Source organism: Aotus nancymaae, unplaced genomic scaffold (assembly GCF_030222135.1).
Source record: "Aotus nancymaae isolate 86718 unplaced genomic scaffold, 86718_ANA_hifiasm-v0.15.2.pri h1tg000158l, whole genome shotgun sequence".
NCBI classification, from domain to species: domain Eukaryota; kingdom Metazoa; phylum Chordata; class Mammalia; order Primates; family Aotidae; genus Aotus; species Aotus nancymaae.
In genome coordinates this window covers 2,199,702-2,219,903 of record NW_026988573.1, presented here as the reverse complement: position 1 = coordinate 2,219,903, position 20,202 = coordinate 2,199,702, and the positions used below count along the sequence as shown (strand labels likewise).

General features: G+C 61.8%; 1 protein-coding gene across 3 annotated transcripts in view; it reads right to left on the bottom strand.

The window, feature by feature from the left end:
• RXRA (retinoid X receptor alpha) overlaps positions 1–20,202 on the bottom strand; it is a 117,822-nt gene that overhangs the window by 89,289 nt on the left and 8,331 nt on the right. Inside the window, exon 1 of one of the 3 annotated variants that reach the window (XM_064371740.1) lies at positions 6,891–6,906. The exons of the other annotated variants lie outside the window; for them this stretch is intronic. The gene's annotated coding sequence lies outside the window, so the exon portion shown is untranslated. Of the gene's footprint in view, positions 1–6,890; positions 6,907–20,202 lie in introns of those variants that run through there. 3 annotated transcript variants of the gene reach the window in all.

The following is a 20,202-nucleotide window of genomic DNA, read 5'->3' as shown; positions in this document are numbered from 1 at the left end:
CAGGCTACCCGGAGATCCCTCTGGCTCCAGCACCATGACCCACGTGGGCAAACTCGGTGGGACTCTCAACCTCAGCCCCCAGGCCCTCCTGGTCCCCAGGCACACTGCACACAGAAGAGAGTGCCCACTCGACCCAACACACACTGGCCACTGGCACCCGCACTCCCCCGCCAGAGCCGCAGCTGCTGCCCGGCCTCCATCAGCCTCTCTGAGGCCCGCACGCCCCCTCTGACCAACCCAGCTGTCATTCACCTGGAGTTCTGAGAGTTAAAAATGCGTTCACAGCAGCGGATTGGCTATTACATCTCGGGCCTTAATTAAAGAGGGCAGCAGAACGGCATTTTAACTAACAATGTCATTTTCTAATTGACGCAGCTCCATGATCAAGAAAAATACTCAAACCGGCCTGAAACGGAGCCGGCACCCCTCCTCCCCCCTCCTGGAGGAGCAAGGACGGTTCAGCTTCAATTTTTAATCTGCTGATGAAATATTCACAGACCAGGGAAGCGATTACGTTTCCTGAGGTGAAGGATCCCTGCCCTGTTGGGGCTCCCCTCCCAGGAAGATGCACAGTTTGGGGTGCTGAGGTCAGAGCCATCGGGAGGAACAGAGCCATGCTGGAGACCAGCCTGCCAGGCCCGGGGCCACCGCTTTGCCCTTCCCTCAGCCCACTGATGGCACAGGGCCCCTCGAGAGTGCCCCCCGACTGCTCCTTCTCTGAGGGGGACGCTGGGGCCCAGAGGGCCAGGCACTGGCCAAGGCCTCCCGTGACTTCCCACCGGGCATCCTAACCCAGTCCTGCCACCTCTTCAGACTCTGGAAGCCCCAAGCCTGGCCGTGCAGGAGAAGGGGGCCCAGCATTCCGATTTCCTAAGCAAAGACTCAGAGGGCTCAGCCCCCATGGCCAGCATTCCACCACAGTGGGGTGTCTGTACCTCGAGGCCATGTGCCTCCTGTGACGTCTGAGGCTGGTGCCCCATGTTACGGCAAGGGACGCCGAGGCAGGGGAGGGACACCCGCCCCCTTGCTGAGGCACAGGGCTTCTTGCGGGTGCAAAACAGGCGGCCTCCGCACCGTCACACAGACAAGGGGCTGACGTCGGACCTGGGGACAGATGAGGACACAGCGGCAGGGGAGGCACCACCTAGGCCAGGCCGGGCCCAGGCTCAGCCGCTCAGCCCCTCAAATATGTCACCTCGTGCAGCGGGGACAGGCAGCCAGGAAAGCGGAGCCGCTGTCCCACCCCCACCCCCACCCGCCTCAGAAGAAGGCATGAAAATACCCCTGCTGGGGCTGCTCCCAGGAGCAGGCTGGCTTCTCCGCAGGGAAGGGTGTGTGTACAGCTGAGCCAGAGAGACCCCACCGGGCGTTGCCTCGGGCTCCCCATGTGGGTAAGCACAGCCAGGGCACAGCACAGGGGCCCACACAGTCCTCACATGGCATCGGCTGGGGCCTGCTGTGCCCGGAGGAAGACAGACGCTAGCCAGAAACCACAGGCCTCCGAGTGGAGGTGACGGCCCACAGGAAGCCCCTGGGGACCCCAGCCACCGGCACACCACCCATGTGGCTGCTACACAGCATGTCCAGCTCTGAGCCACCACCCCCTCACAGAAAAGGAAACTGAGGCATGAAGGGGCAAAGGGCCTTCCAAGCTGCAGCTGGCGAGGCGGGGGCCAGGGGTGATACCAGTGCTGTGTTCAGGCCACTCTTCAGCCCCAGCCCCACGGGCTCTCTGGGGCCAGTTCCTCCCTCCCCTGGTGGTTTCCATGCATCCTGCCCTGGGAGCCTGACACTGACCAGCTGCCCACTCGGCCCCAGACAGGCCGTTTAATCAAAGCACGTGATCGGCATAACATCTCCTGGTATCTCTGGGCAGCTGCACCCCCCCCCAGCCCCCGACACACAGCCATCTGGTGGGTCCACTCTTCCTGCCCATAGGCCGGCAAGTGCTCTGGAAAGAGGCATGAATCAGGGGTCCTGGGCTTGGGGACGGGGTCCCAGAAGTGCCTGGGGACCTCCAGACACCAGCTGCAGCCAGGAGCTGACCCAACCAGGAGGAGAGGAAGGTGTCACAGGCAGGACAAGATCATGAACGCTGTCACCACAGAGAGCCCAGCTCTGCCCCTCCTCCAAGCAGCCTTCCCGGGTGGACACCGCCTGGCAGGCCCAGCCCTGTGGAATCCTGTGCACCGGCCTGTACTTCCAGGCACACAGGCATTTGGGTGGAGCAAAAGACCCCAAACCTCATGAGACAAGTCAGCAGGCACACAGGTAACCTAGCCCAATGCGGGGTCTCCCAGCGTCACCCGTGCATGGGGCCACCTGGGAACCCTGCCTGTCTGGCCCTGCTCATCAAGTTGCTGGGTCCCTGTCCATGCACACTCCTGCCCACCACGAGCTTCGGGGCCGAGCCGCTCCTCACCACCACTGCCAGCCAAGGACTCCAGTCCACCTGAGCCAGCCTCTCATCTTCCCCCACCCACCAGCCCGTCCCTGTCCTCCTTCCTGCTCCCCGAGGAGAGGCCTTCCTCCCTGCCACCAAGCTCAGCCACGCCCTCAACCAGGCCGAGGCGCCCCTGCCCAGAGCTACCCTCAGCAGGCCCACCAACGACTGCCGGCCATCCAGGTGCAGAGCAGGGGTCAGCAGGGCTGCCAGGTGCCCAGCGTGAGGTGGCGGCAACTTGGGGCCAGGCTGGGGCAGGGATTGGGGCCTGCAGCCCAGACACACCCCTCTCTTGTAAGGGCCTCCGTGCAGGCTCCCATGAGGCGGGCGGTGCGCGGGATCCCTCCCCGCCCTCGGTGAGTTCAGGGGCAGCACAGGTCCCTCCTGGGAAGCGGCGTACCCACCACACATCACCAGCCTTCTCAGCAGGAACCAGCCCTTCACTGCAAGTCACGGAACTGGGTCTCAGATACGCCAGCCCCTTCCGAGCCTCAAGGCCCAACTGGCGCAAGGTCATGGTTGGCACACACATGGCGCAGAGCTGGTGTCTGAAGGGAGGCCCCGCCAAGGTCTGGGGGGTCTGGGTGTTTCAAAGTCATGCACACAAATTCAGCTCTTCCTCAAGACCGAAACCCCAGGCCCTGTTCCCCCCACCTCGGTATCCAGCATCCCGAAGAGGCACGTGGAGTCTCCTGACCACCGAACCCTGCATCCGGCCCGAGGCAGCATCCAGCAGACATGCAATGCCTCTGACAGTGGATAATGCACAGGCGCCATGCGGCCTGGGACCCCGAGGACAGGGCATGCGCAGGGCAGGCAGCAGTGGGCAGGGGCTGGCCCTCCGTGGCAATCCCACAGCAGGGTGGCCGTGTGAGCCAGGCTGAACTCAGCCAAGACTCAGCCCACGTGTCGGCCACCTGCGTCCCCCGGGACCAGATCAACATTCTGCCCGTGACTGGCCTCCATCTGCAGCAGGGGACAAGCAGCCAGCATGGGCCCTGGGGGGCCTTGGGACAGAACGGGGCTGCAGGGACCCTCCCAGCCAGCCCAAGCTCACAGGCGCTGCACCTGGCCCTCGCTGCCCCGAAGACCATTGCGCCACAATGCCTGCTGCACCAGCAAACGCTGCTCCATCCTCCCTCTCAAACCCCTGGCTCTGCCGCCAAAATGTTCCAAGCTCCAACCACAGACCTGGAGGTTCCGCCTCCTGGGAGGCTTCCAGGTCTCCCCCAGAGCTCTGGCATCAGCGCACACTGCCCTTCTCATCTGCACGTGGCCCTGCATGGCCTCAATCACAACCGGTGCACCTGGCACCCTCGACGCCCCTCGGTGCCTCGTGTCCCCAGAAACGGCACCACTGTGCAGGCCCTGGTTACCCAGAGCTCCTCCATCCCCATGGCCACAGCGCCTCCATGCCTCCGCCTCCTCGTGGCCTCAGGACTCCCCTCCTGCCCCTAGGGTCCAACCTCGCTAGCCACCAGGACCCTCGCTCAGCACTCACGACCTCTGAAGGGTGCTCCCCACTGTCAGGACAGGCCCAGTACCTCTGGCCATACCCCCGGCTCTGTCACCCACCAGCCCCCTCCTGGCTGCCCAGCTTTGAACTGACCACCCCACCCCAAGCCAGTGAGCCCCACCCCAGGGCCTTTGCACACGCTGTTCCCTGGCCTGAGAGGTCCTCCTCCACCTCCCCGCCGGCTGCTCATTCCCATCCACAAGCCCCGCAGAGGGCCTTCCCCAGCCACGCCGGCCAGTGATCCTCCGAATACCTGGAAACTGCCTGTCAGCGCGGGCCCCTGACCATCCTCGCCCAGCCCCGTGCTCCTCCAGAGGAGAGGGGTGTGGGGTCATGGCAGGGGCTGGCTCTGACTGACCAGGCCCCCCTCCTGCTCAGCAGAAGCCCAGGCGCCACGGCCCCCATCAGGGCGGACAGCACGGTGTCTGCCTCCCGGGCAGGCGGAGGGGCCGGGCTGTGCTCGGGGCTCAGAGACAAAGGCAGGCTGACCACCAGCGCCCGCAATTAATCTCGGTCAACACTGCGGCAGGGCGCGTCGTCCGCCCAGCAATTTACATTTTTATTAAATTACATAGGAAAATTAGAAACATTATTACTTCCCTCGGCCCTTTAACCCTTTCTCTACCTGCTCTCCTTGCAGCCGCCCCATCCAGCCCACAGATGACCGTGAGGTCCCCACCTCACCCCCGCCTGCCTGCCACCCCCACAGTGATGGCAAGGCCTCCATCCCACCCCCGCCCGTCACCTCCACAGTCATCGAGAAGCCACCATCCACTACCCGCGCCCTTCACCTCCACAGTGACAGAGAGGCCACCACCCACCCCTGCCTACACCCCACTCCTGCCCGCCCATCACCTCCACGGTGACAGAGAGGCCACCCCTCCTGCCTGCCTGCCACCTCCACAGTGACGGAGAGGCCACCACCCAACTCCCACCTGCCTGCCACCTCCATAGTGACACAGAGGCCACGATCCCACTCCCACCCATGTGTCACCTCCACAGTGACAGAGAGGTCACCACCCTACTCCCACCTGCCTGCCACCTCCACAGTGACAGCTGGGCCTTCTCCCCAAGGGTCAGGCCCAGGATGTGGTGCCTGGAGACAGCGCCTCCCAAGCTGCCCCGCACCAGCCCCGCCTTTCCCCTCCATAAGACGGAAGCACTGAGGCACTGGTGGGATCCCAGCCAGTCCACCTGTCACCTCCTCCAACCCACACTGTCCCAACTTGGGCTCCCCAAGCCCCTGGGGCCTCCAGGAGGACCCTCCCTCACAGGCAGCTCCTTTCCCACCCTGGGCTTCAGACGCCAGCAGTTCAGGAGTATGAGCAGTGGGGTGAAGGCACAGCACACCCCAAAAATGGGGGCTCCACCCTGGAGGGTGTCCACCCACGGCACCCAGACACACGTGTCTTTCAGCCAATAATGTGAAGCTGGGCAGTGCCAGGACACAGGGCACGTCCTGCAGTGCCTGGGCACACCGAGTCCCCAGAGCCCAGGTCCTGGTCAGGAAGTTGAACAAGAGCCCCGAGCACACCCGGGAACGTTGGCCACTGGCAGGACCTGCAGAGCACTCAGGAGGAAAAAGCAGAACCTGCCACGGGGGCCCGGGAGGGACAAGCGGAACCGGCCGCGGGGGCCTGGGGGGGACAAGCGGAACCGGCCGCGGGGGCCCGGGGGGGACAAGCGGACTGGTCACAGGGACAGTAGGGGTGAGGCCACGGCAGCCTGGGGTTCAGGGAGGCCTCTCAATGAGCTGACAGCTGAGGGAGACCTGAAGGGGCAACAGCAGAAGGGCATTTGGGCAACAGGATGGCACATACGAAACTCTGATGATTGAACACCTCACATCAGTCAGCAAAGCTGGTCCCCAGCAAGCCATGGGAGGGCAGGGAGGGCCGGGCAAGGATGAATGCCAGGTCCCGGGCCAGGACTCTACCCCAGGACCACGGCAGAAGAGAGGAACTAAGAGGAGGGCGGCATGATCCCGATCCAGCGCTTAGAATGGGCCAGCACTGGCAGAGCTGAGGGCCGCTGCACGGCCACCACCACATCCCTCTGGACTGTCGACCACACCCTGCCTGAACCCCACCCCCAGAAGTGGCCCAGGCTGCTGCCCTGACTCTCAACTGTCCCTACATGGACACTGTAAGACACACATGTATCAGGAAGCACAGGCACAGAAGAGGACCTCCTGAATGGGAAATCATGGAGGGCTTCCTGGAGGAGGGGACATCTGGACACAACAGCAGCCACAGTCCCACCTGGGAACACCCGTTCCACGTTCATCTGTGCCGGGAACTGACACGTATTTAGTCGTGAATGAACCAGGCCAGAGAGTCGAGACTGATTATTTTCAGTTTCCTCGTCATGCGTTTTGCACTGAGAGTGGCAGGCCTGGGGCTGGGGAGATGTAAGTTAATTTCAACTTCAATTGCTGTCTCCTGCGTTGGCTCCTTCTTGGTTCCAGGTTTCACAAGTCCCTTAGGAGGACCGAGGCAGGCAGCTGGTGGGACAGGCTGCTGGAGCTGCCATCAGCTCCTGGATTAAGACCCGTCGGGCGCAGCCAGGCCAGATATGCAATGTCAGAGTGACAGAGCGTCCGTCAGAGCCCCCGTCCTGCCCGTGGCCTTGGTCTCTGCTTGATGGAGACCACCAAGGCCAGGGCTGAGGCTCCTCCCACCCCAAACTCCAGATCCCTCCACAAGGATCCATGCCAGTCCCAGGGTGGGGCCCAAAGCGCCGTGAACCAACCAGGTACCCCCACTGCTGACCACCCAGGGGCCCGAGAAAACCCAGCAGGGCTTTGGCCCCAACTAAACCTCCTTCCCAGCAGCTACGCTTAAGGAACACCCGGCACCTGGCGCTCCACAGAGCCGGCACACCCTCGGGCCGGGCAAATACAGCTAGACGGGCTACGTTATCCCCCCTCACCCGCTGGGGACACTGAAGCCCAAACATTGTCAGGGCAACCGGTGACACCCTCCAGGGCACATCCACTTCCATTGTCTCGGCCACTGGCAGTGGTCCCAGCAGAACGGGGGCTGCCACGCTCGCTGAGCTGGAGCGGGCTGGGGTCCACCCTCCACACTGCAGCTCAAGCACTGGGCTCCATGATTCCAGCCAGCTGTCCCCAAGGACACAGCTGGGCTCAAGAGGCAGAGCCCACTCTGAGTGGCCATCACTGCTCCCCTCCTCCCCAACTCCACACTAGTCACGAGGCCCACACGGAGGCTGCGTCCATCACTACCACCCACGTGCTGGGTGAGACAGGAAGCCCAGTGCCCACAGAGCGTCAAGGGGACCGAGGCCCAGAGAGCCTCCTGCAGGAGGAGCGGGAAGCAGCTGCTAACGGGTATGGTGGTGGGACTAGAGGCAGAACGAGCTGGCTCCCGAGGATGGAGGGGCGTCCGTGGCCAGGAGGCAATGAGAGCTTCACCCTGAGGAGCCACAGCGGGTGCCAAGCAGCAGAGAAGCAGAGACCTCGGAGGCCCGGGATGGGGGGAAGAGAGGGCCCCGTCCCCACCCTCCTGTCGGGAGCCCCCAGAGGAAGGAACCAAGGGCCCCGCTGCCACCTTCATAAGGGGAATCTAAGCCTTGGGCGGGTGCCCAGGGTTGGGGTTTTTGTCAAGAAACCTCCGGTTCCCCCACCCTGCAGCTGCTGAGTCACGAGCAAAGGGGTGGGACCCCAATCTCAGCCCATTCCAGTGGTGAGGGCAGGAAGCTGCACCCCACAAGTCTCTCCAGATGCCAGGCCAGACCCCAAGCTGCAGAGCCAGCCCCCTACCCACTCCGCTACCCAGGGAGGAGCCACACCACAGCATCCGTACAAGTCGGTGCCCGAGGGGGCTGGGAAAGGGAGGCCCTGGGAAAGGGAGGCCCGGGGCAGGTGGGGGAAGACCGGTCCACATTTGTGCTGCATGGGCCCCGGCCCGCCAGGTCCCCGGCGCCAGCTTCAAGAGCAGGGAACGCTGGACTCAGGATGTCAAGGATGGAAGGAGAAGGGCAGAACAGGCGGGCACGCCAGGCAGAGGGAACAGCATGAGAGATGGCACGGAGGCAGGGTCACATGGGGCACAGCCTCCAGGGACCCTAGCACGACCAGGCCCCATGAAAAGGGCTGTGTCCAGGGCAGAAGGCCGAGGGTGACACGCCCACCCCATCGTGGCAGGGCCACGAGGGCCAACGACTGGCCAGAGGGTGAGAAGGCGCCAGAGGGGCCCATCTGCTGACCCAGCCAGCCCGCCCCGCCTTCCAGGAGGAAATGCTCCTTCCCACAGTTCAGGAAGATCCTCTTTGCTTAAAGAAGAAAGCATGCTTCCCTCAGCTCAGCACTGCACCCAGCTGGGGATGGGCGATGGAGGGCTGGTCCCAAGGCCCGCAGGCTGTGACAGCCCCAAGTGCACACATCTCTCCTCTGGCCACTGAACAAGATGGGGTAGGACAGGGTCTTGACCCCTCAAGTCCAGGTCAAGGCTACACCCAGTGACTGGCCTTGCTTCCTGGCCCTAAGCAATCTCTGGGTCCCAGGATGGTTCCAGAACTAGCTGCCCCTGAAACCACTCCTCCCACGAAAATGCTTCTTCCCGTGAGACAGAACACTCATGCCCTCCTGACACTCCTCAGCCCCACACTGAGCGCCCTATTCCAGGGGTTGCAGGGTGCTGCGGGCAGTCCTGCATGAGCCCCAGAACCCATAAGAAACTTCTCTTCCCAGCCCTCAGACAAAGACACTGAGGTCCAGAGAGGACCCCAGCCAATGGCTTCCCTGCTCCCAGGCAAGAACTGAAGAAGAGGGCCTGCTATCAGTTGCCCTCACAACCACCCCCAAAGCAAGCACCCTCACCCCACTTCACAGATGAGAAAGTCGAGACAGAGAGGGAGATGCGCTGCCTGGGTCACACAGCAGGTAAGGGCCGCGTGGGTACCTGAACGGAGGGCCGAAGACAGCCTCCCAGGCTCCGGGGCAGGAACCCCCTCTCGACCTCCCAAGGCCAAATGCTCTCCGCCCAAGACACCTCCCAGGGCAGGGCAGGTGGAAATCCCATAATCTGCAGGGGCCTCTCTGGAAAGAGGTGCCCCCCAACTGCCTGGGTCGCAGGATTGGGTTTCCTGGCCTCTAATCAAAGGATTACCCCACAATCCCCAGCACCCACACGTGCCTCCACAGCCATGCCACCCTCACACTCACGCCCAAAGGGAAGGTCACTGCGCTGATAGCAGGGCCACAGCCACTGCCTGTGCTCCACCCGCTGAGCCAGCCAGAGCAGGAAGGGCCTGGAAGGCAGGTAGGCAGCCTCCTCCCCAGCGCTCTCCACTCTCTTATGGGGCCAGGACCCCCCAAACCCAGCAGGTCAGGGCAGCCCACACCAGCCGCCTCGGCTCTGGAGGCCATGTATGGCCCTGAGGGACCCATAGGGGCCTCCTCTCCCAGCCCTGCAGCCCCACCACCTGCCTGGCCTCACAGAGGCTCCCAAGCAGTCCCTTGCCCCCACCTTGCTGCTACCACTCTGCCTGAACCGTCCCGCTGCCCCCATTGATGGCAGGAAGAGGCTGCATGGTACGCCATCCCGAGTGTAGCCTCTGGCGCCTGACCACCTGGGGGACCCCTGCTCTCTGTGCCTCAGCTTCCAGGCAGGGAAAAGGCAAGGATCGGCCCTCCATGCCCACAAGCTGTGTGGGCTTGAAGATCGGCTCAGGCTCTCGGAGCCCAGGCCTCCTCTGTAAATGGGGGCAACTCCCTTCCCCAAGGTTCTGGGAGGGCAGCAGGCCTGGCATAGGCTGGCACCGGGGCACTTGGTGCACTGTGGCTTGCTAGTCCTTGACCCAGGCCCCGCCCCTGCCCTCACTCTGGCCTGGGAACCCCAGTGGGCCTGGGGCTTTCTCTAGACTGATCTCATAGTTCAGAACCCACTATCCACGAGATGCCAGCACAAGGGCCCCTGCCCCCGGCCTAGCAGAGAGCCTTCAGGGAAACGCCTCCCCATTTAGGGTCTTTGTGTCCCCCAAGCCAGCGACACCCACCACGAGCCGGCTCCAGCTGGCCAGATGCTCTGACCACCCCTACCCTCATGGTGGGCTTCACAGACCCCAGAGCGGGTGGGGCTGGGCCATCAGTGGGCGGGGCCTGAACCAACTCCAGCCCAGCTGTGCCTGGCCAGGCCCCAGGCGACGACGCTGCCTGTCACTCACCCAGCTCCACAGACACACCGCCAAGTGCCTCCACCTCCCAAACCCCAACCTCTGGCCAAGACCCAGAGCAGGGGTGGCCACACACAGTCACACACGGAGACGCGCCCCTGCCACTACGCACGCCCCACGGTGCTCCCCAAGGGCGGGAGAAGGCCGGCCACCAGCAAGCGCTCCCAGCAAGAGAGGAGCTCAGCCACCAGGTGTGTGTGGCCAAGCTGCCAGCCCAAGCCGGCCCAACCCCAGGCCACACACACCCACGCCTCCTCCAAGGTCCCGGCCTGGGCCAGGAAGCCGGGTGGAGACTGGAGGGCGGGGGCCTATCTAACCCAGAGTTGCTAAAAAGAGCCAACGGGGAAGTAAAAATAGGAAATAAAAATAAAATGGCTCCAGCCAGGCCTGGTTGTTTGTGTAGGAAGCAAGGCCCCTCCCCAGCCAGCAGGGAGGGCTCGGCTCCAGCTCCCTCCCAGAGGAGGAATGTCCTCCACCCTCGCAGCCCCCAGGACTCCAAGCACGCGCCAGAACCCCAGGCTGGAAGTGGTCTAAGAGGATTCCCAAGAAGCTGGGTTTGAATCCTGGCTCTGCCATTCAATGGCCTTGACACAGGGCAAGGAGCTGAGCCCTGCTGTGACTCAGCCTCCTCATCAGCGCCGGGGCGCAGGGAAGGAGGGAGCCTGCTGCACCGTGCTGGGCACACGCTCCAGGTACCACCCCTACAGCGGGGCCTGCGGTCACAGCTCTGGCCACCCGCCTCTCCCTGCCTGCCCCTCACCAGGGCCCTCCCGCCTGTGCGCTCACTCCACCCCAAGGTGGGCCGTGAGGAGGTGAGGGCACAAGGCCAGGGTCAGGAGACAGCCGGGCCGTCAGCTCGCCCCGCTAGCCGGCTGTGCCGCTCTCAGACCTCAATTTCCTCGTCCACACAATTAGAGGAAGCCTTCCTTCCTCTCTTTTCCTGTGAGGCCTCTCCAGGGTTCACATGAGGCTCATTCACACTAAAGTGCGTGACTGACCCTGGCTTCAGGATCGGCTCAGCTCCTTCTCCCAGGGCACCAGGCTCCTGGCTTCTGGAGCTCAGAGAGCCTAGCTAGAGAGCCAGGGAGCACTGCTTGGGCTGCAGCTCACACATCCAATCCACCTGTCTGACCTGGACAGCGTGTGGCTTCTGCACTGCCGGCACCACTCAGTAAGACAGCTGCGGGCCCAGGCGTGGGTCGAGGCTCCCACACCAAGACCGTCTGCCCAGAGTGCCTACAGAAAGGGATCGGTGTGCTTCAGAGGGTCTGTGATGCCTGTCACACTGCAGGCCGGAGGGCAGGCGGCGAGCCGGTGCCATGTGAGCCCCACTGGACCAAAACAGACTGCTTCAGAGTGCTCCCCGGCACTTCCCAAAGCCCCCTGGCTTGACAATTATCACCCCTGTGCCACTTGAACTGGCTGAAAGGTCAGGGGGTGACATCACCGGTCTGCCCCAAACCACCATCCCCACAGTGGCCAAGGTCCTTCTAGAACATATATCTGCCCACAGTACCCACAGCCCACTATTCTCCCGTCTGGGATCCCCGGCGCTCAGGACCCTTTAGCTAAGAAGGGAGCCAGGCAGCACGGGCAGCAGCCAATCTCAAAGCTGGACTCGCAGGCGCGGGCCATCAGGAGGTGTGGGCACAGGGCACAGTGCAGCACGTGCAGGCACACAGGCCACAAAGCACAGCGCAGGCACACACACGAGGACACGGGTACACGGACACACGCTCACACTCAGGCACACACACCAGGACACGGGTACACGGACACACGCTCACACGCAGGCACACACACCAGGACACGGGTACACGCACACACGCTCACACGCAGGTGCACACACCAGGACACGGGTACACGCACACACGCTCACACACAGGCGCACACACCAGGACACGGGTACACGCACACACGCTCACACGCAGGCGCACACACCAGGACACGGGTACACGCACACACGCTCACACGCAGGCGCACACACCAGGACACGGGTACACGCACACACGCTCACACTCAGGCGCACACACCAGGACACGGGTACACGGACACACGCTCACACGCAGGCGCACACACCAGGACACGGGTACACGCACACACGCTCAAACGCAGGCGCACACACCAGGACACGGGTACACGCACACACGCTCACACGCAGGCGCAACCAGGACACGGGTACCTGGACACCCGCTCACACGCTGGCGCACACACGAGGACACGGGTACCTGGACACACGCTCACACGCAGGCACACACACCAGGACACAGGTACCCGGACACACGCTCACACGCAGGCGCACACACCAGGACACGGGTACCCGGACACACGCTCACACGCAGGCGCACACACCAGGACACGGGTACACGCACACACGCTCACAACGCAGGTGCACGCACCAGGACGCGGGTACACGCACACACGCTCACACGCAGGCGCACGCACCAGGACGCGGGTACACGGACACACGCTCACATGCAGGCGCACACACCAGGACGCGGGTACACGGACACACGCTCACATGCTGGTGCACACACGAGGACGGGTACAGGGACACACGCTCACACGCAGGCGCACACACGAGGACACGGGTACACGGACACACGCTCACACGCAGGCACACACACCAGGACACGGGTACACGGACACACGCTCACACGCAGGCGCACACACCAGGACACGGGTACACGGACACATGCTCACACTCAGGCACACACACCAGGACACGGGTACACGGACACACGCTCACACGCAGGCACACACACCAGGACACGGGTACACGGACACATGCTCACACGCGGGTGCACACGGGTACATGGACACACGCTCACACGCAGGTCCACACACCAGGACACGGGTACACGCACACACACACGCAGGCACACACACTGGGACACAAGGGTACCCAGACACACGCTCACATGCAGGCACACACACGACACAGGTACCCGGACACACGTTCACACGCGGGTGCACACATGGGTACATGGACACATGCTCACACGCAGGCGCACACACCAGGACACGGGTACACAGACATGCTCACGCACAGGCACACACACCAGGACACAGGGGTACACATACACACGCTCACATGCAGGTGCACACACCAGGACACGGGTACAAGGGCACATGCTCACACGCAGGTGCACACACCAGGACACGGGTACACGGACACACGCTCACACGGCAGGGGACAGAGGGACACGGATGCGGGTGCACACACACTGGCTCAGTCATGGACACAGTTGTGCACAGAGGGACAGACATGGACGAGTACACAGACACAGGCTCGTGAAAGGGCATGGGTGTGCACACACACACTCATGCACACAGGCTCACACACTCATACACAGGCTCTCACACGGGCTCACACACAGATACAAACACAGGCTCACACAGGCAGACATACACAGGCTCACACAGACACAAACAGGCTCACAGACACAGGCTCACAGACACATACATATAGGCTCACACTCATACACAGATGTGCACACACAGGCTCACACACATACACAGGCTCACACAGGCTCAGGCTCACACACGCTCAGACACACACTCATACACACAGGCTCACACATACACATACACACAGGCTCATACACATACACAGGCTCTCACATTCATACACACAGATGCACGCACACAGGCTCACACACACATACACAGGTGTACACACAGGCTCACACACACTCATACACAGGCGCACACAGGCTGTCAGACATACACAGGCACACATACACAAGCTCACACACACTCATACACAGGCACACACAGGCTCACACACTCATACACAGGCACACACAGGCTCACACACACTCATACACAGGCACACACAGGCTCACACTCATACACAGGCACACAGGCACACACAGGCTCACATACACAGGGACACACACACAGGCACACACAGGCTCACATACACAGGGACACACACACAGGCACACAGGCTCACACACACACATACATGCATACACAGGCTCACACACACTCAGGCACACACACAGGCTCACACACATACACAGGCACATACACAGGCTCACACTCATACACAGGCACACACACAGGCTCACACACATACACAGGCACACACACAGGCTCACACACACTCGTACACAGGCGCACACACAGGCTCACAGACATATACACAGGCACACACACAGGCTCACACTCATACACAGGCACATACACACAGGCTCACACACACACAGGCACACACACAGGCTCACACACACAGTCACACACTCATACACAGGCACATACACACAGGCTCACACACTCATACACAGGCACACAGGCTCACACACACATACATAGGCTCACACACAGGCACACACAGGCTCACACACAGGCACACACACAGGCTCACACACAGGCACACAGGCTCACACATACTCATACACAGGCACACACACAGGCTCACACACACTCACACAGGCGTGCACACACAGGCTCACACACTCATTCACAGGTACACACAGGCTCACACACACTCATACACAGGCGCACACAGGCTCACAGACACATATACACAGACACACACACAGGCTCACACACATACACAGGCACACACAGGCTCACACACTCATACACAGGCACACACAGGCTCACACACACTAATACACAGGCACACATACACAGGCTCACACACTCATACACAGGCACACACAGGCTCACATGCACACACACACTCATACACAGGCACACACATAGGCTCACACACACAGGCACACACTCATACAAAGGCACACACAGGCTCATACACTCATACACAGGCACACACAGGCACACACACAGGCTCACACACACACACAGGCACACAGGCTCACACATACACAGGCACACACACAGGTGCACACACACACAGGCGCACCCACACACAGGCTCACACACTCATTCACAGGCACACACAGGCTCACACACACTCATACACAGGCACACACACAGGCACACACACAGGCTCACACACACTCATACACAGGCACACACAGACTCACACACTCATACACAGGCACACACACAGGCTCACACACACTCACACAGGCACACACACAGGCTCACACACAGTCACACACTCATACACAGGCACACACAGGCTCATACACTCATACACAGGCACACACAGGCTCACACAATACACAGGCACACACACAGGCTCACACACACACAGGCACACAGGCTCACACACATACACAGGCACACACACACAGGCTCACACACACTCATACACAGGCACACACAGGCTCACACACTCATACACAGGCACACACACAGGTGCACACACACAGGCGCGCACACACAGGCTCACACACTCATTCACAGGCACACACAGGCTCACACACACTCATACACAGGCACACACAAAGGCACACACACAGGCGCACACACACAGGCTCACAGACACATACACAGGCACAAACATACACAGGCTCACACACCGATGCACTCATACAGGCTCACACACACACACAGGCTCACAGAGGCATACACAGGCTCACACACACACACAGGCTCACATACACAGGCTCACACACACACACAGGCTCACACACAGACACACACAGGCTCACAGACACACACAGGCTCACACACACTCATACACATAGGCACACAGACACACATACACAGGCTCACACACACACACAGGCTCACTCACAGACACACACAGGCTCACGCACACTCATACACACAGGCACACAGACAGGCTCACACACAGACACACATACACATACTCATACATACAGGCTCACACAAGGGCATGGGCATGCACGCCCACACACAGGCTCACACAGGTGTGGCACCCACACACATACACACAGGCTCACAGGCTCACACACAGAGGCTCACACGCACACAGCCTGGTGGGAACCCTGACCACACACATGAGCCTGACCATCCCTTTGCTCCATGCTGTTCTGGCTCCAGATGCCCAGAGAACGGTCTGGGGAGGACACCAGGGCCCTGAGGACCAGGGAGGGAGGAAGGCAGAGTGCAGAGGGCTCCACACCAGCCACCTCAATCCTGGCCTTTCTGCCAAGAACCCTCCAGTCTGCGGGGCCTCTGAGCCGGCTAGAGAGCATGAGAGGGTCCCCACAGACAGGGCGCAGACAGGCAGGGCCCTGAGTCCATGGGGCCAACCCCAGGTGGGTGACCACCAGCTCCGCCCCAATGCCAGGCACACGGGCGGCGGCCCAGGCCCAGCTCCAAGTCTCCAGGTCCCTGCTGGTGTGGGCACTGCCAACGCCAGACAAGGCACCCACAGCAGGACGCAGACAGCAGTGCTGACAATTAGCTCCTTGTTCTCAGAAAGGACGGCCAGGCAGACCTGAGGGCGGGCGAAGGGCCAGCAGGGAGGGTGGCACGGTGGCTGTCTCCGGAGCCCTGGAGGGAGGATCTCTGGGCCCTGGTGGACCCCGAAGACTCCCAAGTCCCCACAGAGGCCTGCTCACTCCCCCAGCTTCATTCTCAGGCCTGGGCAGAGTGCAGGGGTCTGGCCCCAGGGCAAGGCCTAGGTGCCGGCTGGGAGTTGGGGCACCAGCTGCCCCCTCCGATAACGAGTTTGCAGCTTATCAGCCACGTCCAGGCCTCGTGGGCTCCGACAGCCAGCCCCTCCTCTATCCCGCCAGCCACCGGCCAACATCACTGCTTCCTAGGCAGGAGGCCTAACTGTCCACACGCAGGCAGGTCCTGGCCACTGACTGCAGCCAGAAACACGTGAGAACACGCCTCTCCCAGCCAGCGAGGATGGCGGTGACCTCCCCTGCAACTCCATGTCCTAGGGGATGCCAGCCCAGGTCAGAGGGACCCAGGCGCCACTTGGGCTGGAGGCACATCAATCTGGGACCAGAAGTGGCCTGTGGGCTGCAGCCAGGGGTACCCTGACATGAGCAGGCCCTTTCAGCACCACGGCTGACACGTGTTCTCTGTAAACCATTATCCCACGCCAGCCACAGGGAACCAGGAATGATCCAGCAGGGTGGAGTGCCTGGCGATGGCCGTACCTCACACACCTGCCCATCCTGCCAGCCAGAGGAGGGCCCAGGGAGGCCCCGGGACAACGCAGCAGGACAACGCACCTGTCTGCTGTCAGGGCCCCTGACGCCGCCGTCCCCCCCGTGGCCACTGCCCAGCGTTTCCCTCCATGCCCTACATCGTCTTTGGCTGCCACTGACCACCCATCTCCCCCGCTGGCCTGGCAGCCCACGAGGGCAGGGACCTGCCTGTCACATCCTCAGAGCAGCTCTGGACAGAGGGGCCCTCCGTGGGCACTGGTGGTGCAGTGACCCACCTCTCGCCTGCACCTCTCAGGGCTGGCATGCAGTGGCCTGAGCCAAACGAAAGCCACTTGTCCCGTTTCTCTTTGGAAAGGTTCAAGTTTTGCAATCTACGTCTGCTCCGAGGACACCCAGGAGTCTCTGGGTGACCCCTGGGGGGAGGCACGTCACTGTCTGACACCAGGGATGGCGGAGTCAACAAGCTCTGCCCCAGAAGCCTCTGATGACATGAGGCGGACACACGGTGTGAGGACGAGACACTGGCTTCTCCCAGGCCAACTCCTACCCATCCCTCATGACCTAAATTCAAAAGCCCCAACGCTCTGCACGCTAGGGTGAGCCGCGGATGCCTCCTCCGTGTCCCTTCTGCCTCCAGTCCATCCTCCTACCACCACACTCACACCATCTCCACCCCAGACAGGGGCCAGGGATTCCTTACTGATAGGAAAACTGAGGCCTAGGAGGGCTAAAACATCTGGCCCACGGTCACACACCATCAGGTGGCAGCACTGGGGTCCATCCCAGGCCATCGGACCCCGGGACCACCACTGCCCACGTGAGGGCTGAGTCTGGCTCCTCTGCGCCTCCCTGATGGATGTGGATAGACGGACAGACAGATGAGCAGACGGACAGACAGCAGGCAGGTGGGAGGCATGCTCCTTCCCTCTGGCTGGCCTTGACCCCCCACACTGCCACAAGTTCCAACAAGACGTGCCTGGCAGCAGCGGAAGAAGCTAGGTCCCCAACAGGGGTGGGCATCTGGGGCTGAGCACCGCCCCCCGTCGCAATCTGGGAATCTGAGTCCAGGGACGCCCAGGCGGGTGTATCTCAAACACACTGAGCACTGGTGGGGCCAGCCTGAGCCTCAGCCTCAGCTCCCACCCAGGCCCCCAGGGGTTGGTTCCAGCTGGCCCAAGAAGTCCTCAAGGATAGTCCCAGACCCTCTCATCCACTCCCGCTCCAGAAACCGACACTGAGCTAGACACACAGCAGGACTTCCCTTCCCTGGAAATTGGACCGGCCCCCAGAAGGAGGGAGATTCAAGTCACATGAGGTCAGGATTTTAAAAATCAACTTCGCAAGGAACGGGCTCACCCATCTCAACACTTATGAACCTGAGGGGGCTGAGGGGTCAGTCGGCTGACCGCGTGAATTCATGCTACAAACTTCACGAGGCTCATACAGCACCTGGTACTGGGCTCAGCAGCCGCAGAGATCTAGAGCCAACTCCGAGCCACGAGAGGGGTGTCTGGAGCCAGCCCTGTGTTGAGAAAGACTCTGAGGTCTGAAGGCCCCGTGGGAAGAGGAGCAGCGTTCATATGGTGACGTCTGCCGAGGCTCTGGCCAGCCACAGCAGCACAGCGGTGTGCACTTCCCACCTCGAACTCTGCCTGGCACCCTTCCTTCCATTTTCCAAATGAGAAAACCAAGATGAAGAGGGAGGAAGGAAAGTGCTCCAAGTCACAAAGTCCATGTGGCAGAAAAGACCCAGGCCATGAGCATGCCACCGCCCCAGCCCGCTGTCTGCAGGGGCAGGAGACCAGCTCCACACGGCCACTAAGGGGTGACGCCCCCTGTGGCCCCAGCCTCAGGAGGTGGGCCACACAGTACAGAGGGGTGGGTGGCTCTGACCTGAAACCCAGGAGACTGAGGGGAGGAAAGAGGAAGGCCCCGCTGCCCTTCCTGTCCTCACCCCTCCACTGGGCCCGGGACGGCACGGGTGGTACCATCTGCCAGGCCCGCCTCACCACTGCCTGTGCCCAGAGCGGCCCAGCACCCCTGACGAAGGCCCCACCTCCCGCCCTACGCCTCGACCTTGATCCTGGGCAGAAAGTCCACGGAGGGGTGGGGTAGGGGCAGCTCTACCACCTCCCGTGGACTCTGCTCACAGTCAGAGCTGTTTTCCTCCCTCTGGGTGGGGAGAGGCCAAGAAGCCATCCAATAGCTTGGCACTCACACAGGGGGCTCTTGGGCACATGGCGCCTAGACTGCCCACAAGGAGAAGCAGGGACCAAGGCAGGACCACAGGGCACTAGAGCAACCGACCAAGGGTCATGGGGATAGGCAGCGGGGAAGGGCCCCAGCTGCTCCTCCCAGCGGCAGACACGCTCTGGTGGCCAGATCCCCAAGCTGGGGTACCATACCAGTGGGGCGCCAGTGGGGGTCCACACTCCAGACCTGGGCAGGAAGGAGAGGGGACATCAGGTCAGCTGGGGGCTGCCAGGCTGCAGCAAGACCCCCTAGCCTGAGCTCCACAGGGTGAATTCTTCCCAGGCCAGCTGACCATAGCCCCATGCTCAAAGGGGTCCCCACCAGCACAGACCTGGAAGCCAGCCAGCAAGGGCCAGGCAAGAGGAGGCTGGTCACAGAGTCAGATCCTTCAGAAACGCTCCAGGAAAGCCCCCGACTTATGCCCGCACAGGCATCCCTTCCCCATACCCTTGGCTGGAACCAGATTCCCCTGGACAGAGTCCACCTGTTCTCTCTGCCTTGATTCCTTCCCCACTTCCCACCCAACAAACTCCTACTCATCCCTCAAAACCCAACTACATCACCTCCTCTATGAAGCTTCCCTGACCTCCCTCAGGCAGTCTGCAGGTGAGACAACTGAGGCCTAGTGAAGTAAATTTGCTAGCCCAGGGCGAAAAAGCCCGTGACTCAGAGGGGTGCTCACTCATCACACGGGCAGCCTACCTCACCAACAAGTTTTAGACATGAGAAAATCAGTAAGAGATGCCTAATGAGGAGGGAGAGGCTATAGAGCCACG